Here is a 6,000-nt window from a genome sequence, read left to right on the forward strand (position 1 = left end):
TGGGACAAATCGGTAATACTCCCACTCACGGATGCGACTAGTCAGATACCGCTGGAATTCCCTCTGGATTGGGCAACGGAGTCAGTTCGTTATCTGGGCGTCTGGGTACATAGGGATTGCCAGGAGGTCATAAGGGCTAATTACGGGGTCGCCATATCTAAGCTGGAGGATCAGGTGGCGAGATGGACTCGGCTCCCTCTAACGCTTGCCGATCGCACCTCCTTAATTAAAATGGTGGTTCTGCCGAAGTTTCTTTATCTATTCGTAAATATCCCTGTACAGATGAAGTCGCACTTTTTTGCGAGACTGAAGTCTCTTCTGATCTCGCTCACCTGGGCCGGCAAGAAACCACGTGTGACTTGGGACGTCATGATCAAGCCACATGCACTGGGTGGGTTCGCCTTACCGGACATGAAGCTGTACTATCTATGCGCGCAAGCGCAATTTGCTAGTTATTGGATACAGGCTCCGCCGTATACACCACATGTGGCGCTTGAAGCTAGTGCAGTCTTGCCGTATCCGCTTAGGGCGATGATAACTAACAAACATTCGATATTTGAGAAAGGGGAGATCGATACTGTGCGGCGCACAGCATCCGCCTGGGAGGAACTTGGTAGACGGGCTGCCAGATTGCCGCTATATGCCCCGGCTATGCCTCTGTTGTACCACTCAGATATTTCAGTGACCAGTGAACCCGGGGGATTGCAGGTTTTGAGGGAAGCTGGAGTTCAGACCATGGGGGATCTCTTCCCAGGGGCGTCCTTTCTTTCTTTACAAGACATGACAGCAGGCCCCACAAACGCAACTATGGCTACCTTTGTTTATGCACGATTAAGGGCAGCAGTACGAGATTTGTTTCCATCATATCCGGCGGAACCGGCGACGCTTGGGGCATTACAGCTGCTCTACACAGCCAAAGATAGAACTAAATTACTCTCTAGACTTTATAAGGCTGCGCAGGAGGATGAGGGAGGAGGGGCGGTCTTGGCCAGGGCGCGCTGGGATAGGAGCCTACCAGACCCTCTGAGCGATGATGAATGGGAAGAATGCTGTAGCATGACTGGGGGGTGCGTGATTAATGGCAACTTTCGCCTTCTGCACTTTAAATTTCTGCACCAATGGTATTACACACCGGTCCAGCTGGTCAGATATGGGCTCCGGGCCAGTGCCCAATGTGTTCGATGTGGAGCTGATGACGCCGATTTTATACACCTGGCATGGGGCTGTCCGCGTGTGTATGATTTTTGGAAGGAGGTGACCGAAAGACTGACTGTTATGATCTCTAGCGAGGTAAAATTGGATGTGCGTCTCTGCCTCTTGAGCATCGCTTCTGGGATACCAGCCCAATCGAGACGGCTTGTGGTCCTGGCTTTGCAGTTGGCTAAAAGAAGAGTGGCGGTTGGATGGGGGGGGAGACGGGCGCCTGATGTCCAGCTGTGGCTGAATGACATGGCCTACTGTAGAGACCAATTGCACTGCTATTATGAGGGGCTGCCAGAGAGATCTCGTCCGAAGGATGTGTGGGAGCCGTTTACGCTCTACGTACTGTCATTGGATGATTCTGATAGCGAAAGGAGTGAGACAGTTGAGTTGCCGAGGGGGGTCCAGGAATCTGCTCGAATGCGGCCACACTCTGTGTGAGACGTCCCTGCTATGTGGGATGTATGACTAGTAATGCCCCCTGGGGCTCTCGCCTTAGCCCTGAGAAATGTTGGGAAATTGCTGGCCTTTGTTGCTCCGTACTAATGTGAGTGCTGAAACAGAAACTGTGAGATATTGCCCAACTCGTTCATATACTTTCTGTACCCTGTTGACCCGGTTGGCATATGTTCTGCACACTGACTTGATTTGGTATCTTCGCTAGGACCAGGATGGAGAAGGGAGGGAGGGAGTTGGGGTTGGGGGTTGGTTACCTTTAGTTCTACAAAATGGAAAAAGACCGAGATCACGTAAGGGCTATACGGCCGGAATTGATAAGTGCGCCTTGGACAACGTTTCTGGACCATTTGTGGTGCCTTCACGGGCTTAGCATACACTGCATATGCGTTTGAACTGAACTGACACGATGTATTGCTTGCCCTATCTATTCTGTGGTGCTCTGATTGCGGCCGGCCCTATCAGTGGGTTGTAGGCACACCGCTGTGTAAATGTATAATGTACAATAAAGGTCTACCAAAAAAAAAAAAAAAAAAAAGATATATATCTGTAACAGCGCTCCGGGCAGCGATCCGGTCCGCTTACTTTTCGCTTATCGGAACTTTGCGCGCAGAAAGCTGATTGGCTCTCCGGTGTCTGTCAACATTCTAAACAGTCCGGAGCGGCCGCCATCTTGTCTCTCGGTAGGATCGAGAGAGAAGAAGAGGTGAAAAACGAAAGGGGAATTTAATGAAAGGGGGTAAGGTATCCCCCTCTTGACCCCCTAGGATTGTTGTTGGGGTTATTAAAGGGTCCCGTGGGGAAAATAAAAAAAAAATTATTTTTCACGGTAGAAGCGTTTCCCGGGCCGCGAACTGGGCCGCAAACTGGTAGCGAAACGGGAATTCGCCATTTTGTGCTTCGTTTTAATTGTTTAGAGATAAAAATTATCGCCGCACATCGGCCACAATGCATGAATATCGTTGAAAAGTCAGCGATATTCATGCATCATCCAGCAAATGCTCTTAGCCGTGTTATCCACCTTCCATTGGATAACATGGCTAAAAACTGCTCTGTGTGTGAGCTTTTTTTTTTTTTTTTGCTGCGTGACGTTTGTTAACGTTCGATTCGATGGAAATGAGGAAGTGTTGACCACCATTTTGTCACTGCGAGTAAATATTTTGTTATAAATGAATCCTTATTGATAAACATTGTCTGCGCCATCTTGCGTTTTGTCCAATGCCACAATTTTGTCGTGCACGGCAGCCATTTTAGATGCCTTGACCAGGGCCACTCTCAGCACGCCGCCGATTCTCAGCATGGCTCCCCACCCTCGCACGCATCTCCCCCACGCAATGGTCACCCCCGCTCTCTCATGCATGGGCTATATACTTCCCCCCATCTGCGCTGCTCTTCTCTGAGAATCACACCCTGTGCCCGCCCGACACCTCCCTTTCACCCTATTCACTACCGCACCCTCTGACACTCCTCTTCCTCTGTGTCCGATTGTCCAGGCCGGACCCAGGCTATCACCTAGCCCTGCGAATGTAGTTTATGGCCCCAGCTGTAGAGTATCCAGACATGCCAATCCTCCCGATTCAGGCGTGAGACTACTGATTTCATTGCTAGTCTTTCGCTTCCCGATTCCTGCAAGGAAAAACCCGGGGGCATATTACCAACAACTAGCGGTAATGTTTGTCTCTAACTTGTTTAGAGACAAAAATTATCGCCGCACATCGGCGAATTTTATCGCACATAAACCTTGCTATTAGCAATGTTTATCGCAAATGCGATAAAAAACGGCCGCAATGCATGAATATCGTTGAAAAGTCAGCGATATTCATGCATTATCCAGCAAATGCTCTTAGCCATGTTATCCACTTCCCATTGAACAAGCGCATGGTCTTTTAAAGATTTGTGAAGTACTCGGGGCGGCGGTGTGTGTGTGCCCTCTTTCAGGAGCGGGCGGGGGGGCACTGCCAGCAATTTGCAGGCCAGGCAGTGTTCAACACGTGCATCACCCTTTCTCTGCCTGCTATTGCGCTCCATGCTTCGGAAAGGTAAGAAAAAGAACGTGTATTTGAGTTTGAAATGTCCGATCTTGTAGCAGTACACTTGCAAAGCCCACACATGACAATAACCCGATTCAAGGTCCCATTCACCCGATTTTTAAAAAAAATATAGTACTCCAAGACAGTTACATTTTAAAACTTTATTAACATTTAAATATAACGAACGCAACAAAAACTGTAAATATATTTAACCATTTTTTGAAATTAACCAGAACTATAACGATAACAACAACAATAATATAACTTTAATGCCTAAATTACGCAAACATTTAGCTAATCTGCTAAAGGGGGGAGTCGCAATTTCTTTACAATAATCAATAATGAAAAATCCACATCAATAGGGTTGCCCGTTTTCTCGATGCAGCACTATAGTGCAATATACACAGCACCTGGGGTGTCAAGAGTGAACAGGTCTTTCTTTGTTCCTTAAGATGTTATCTCCGAGAATGCTGATGCATTGGTGTCTGTACACTTCTTTGTCAATTCTGTCAAGATGATAACTGCTTTATAAACAGACGATATCTTTGTTTAGTCAATAGTGTTAAGTGTGTCTGAAACTACAGTGCCCTTCTGTTTTTTTTTCTTCAGGCTCTACAGAGTTTTGTGTGTTGTTCTTTTGAGCGACAATTATTCCAGAGGTTTCAGGTTCACTTGTTTTGTCCTGCAGTGAGTTAACAGCTTTAGAGAGTTCATGTTTATTTGCTATGTCCTGCTGTTCGTCAACTGCTTCAGAGACGTCAGCCTCATTTTTTATGTTTCAGTAGATCCTGGACCTGCCCGGCCGCGCCCAAAATGGCGCCGGTGTAAATGGGACTCGTAACTGCTTGTTCTGTACTGGTTGCCCAACCTTGATATCACGAGATACATATGCAGTTTTGAAGCACATGGCGGAGGCTTGTCTGCTGTAGTGGGGCGCTCCTTTATCGTTTCAGTCGCCATTCCGCCCGCTTTTGCTACACTGTGCCTTTTCCGCCATTCAGCTGTTTAGCGCCCGCTCTTACGGCTACAGCGTCTCGCTCACCATGTAGTTGAGTTGCTCCCACTCTTGCGGTGCAGCGATAGGCGGCTGCCACAGGACTCTTAAAATGGCGGCCGGCTCTTCGGATTTGGGCCTGGTCCAGTAAAATGGCCCTGGGACACCTTGGAACTCGGACGCTTGTCTGCCAGGGCTTGGGTTCCATTCTCGAAAGCGTCCCCTCAGCCTTGAAGATTGTACAAAAGTCTTGGGGGCCCTCGACTCCCGCAGGCTTCCGGTGGGGAGCGGCTGCCATGATTGCTTGCGGAATGGCCACGACGGAGCTACGAGATGGTGGTGCTCTCATGGTGACGCCAGCTTCAGTCTGAAACTTCCAGAAACAAGGTGGGGCTTTCATCGTTTGGGGAAAAAAAATGTTTTAATCCAATGAAAAGTGTTATTTTTAGGTCACATGACCTAGTCTTACATAATTAGGAAAAGAAAAGTAAAATGAACCAATGAAAAGTTTTATTAACAAGTCACATGACCTGTTATGCTTACGTTACGCGCTGCGCGGCGCGGCGCGCTCTGGATCGTTTCCGGGAAGCTGCGCCTTGCGCACCGGAGCACTTCCGGGTGCGCTAACGCGTCGCGTCATATGACGCATTACGCGACAATGCAGGTGCAGAATATAGTCAAAATGTCTCCACCAACCAGCGGTCGGAATACAACCGCTTTCAGCAGTCCAAAAAGTTCGGTCAAATCTTAAGAGCGGGAGCAACTCAACTACATGGTGAGCGAGACGTTGTAGTCGCAAGAGCGAGCGGTAAACAGCTGAATGGCGGAAGAGGCACAGAGTACCAAAAGCGGGCGGAATGGCAACTAAAACGGTAAAGGGGCGCCCTACGACAGCGTGTCTTCAGGTGAAACGGATTGTGGGACAAGGTCCAGAATGAAAGATTCTTCAAAAGGGAAAAAATTCCGCCGGACCCCGGGAGCCGGCCGCCTATGCCGGGGGCGATCTCAGGCCTCACCAGGGCAACACGACTTGGGGAGGGGGCAGGAGCCAAGCGCCCCCTCTCAGTCCGCGCCATCTCACCGCCCCTCGGGGGCCTCCGTCAAGCGGTTTAGGGAGGCACCGTATCACATTGTTTTCCAATGCAGTCAGGTCCACAAATGGACCCCACTTACTTTGAATAGTGAAGCTGCAGCAGGTGCAAATAAGGTTTAAACAGTGTTACAAGAGCTGCTTAGAACTCTGAAGTATGGTACTCTACAACCAGGACTTATGCCATGTATGTAAGGCAGTGATATGGAAGCAAGTCAGGGACAAAAAGC

Source organism: Lissotriton vulgaris, chromosome 11, assembly GCF_964263255.1.
Source record: "Lissotriton vulgaris chromosome 11, aLisVul1.2, whole genome shotgun sequence".
In the NCBI taxonomy this organism is placed as follows: Eukaryota; Metazoa; Chordata; class Amphibia; order Caudata; family Salamandridae; genus Lissotriton; species Lissotriton vulgaris.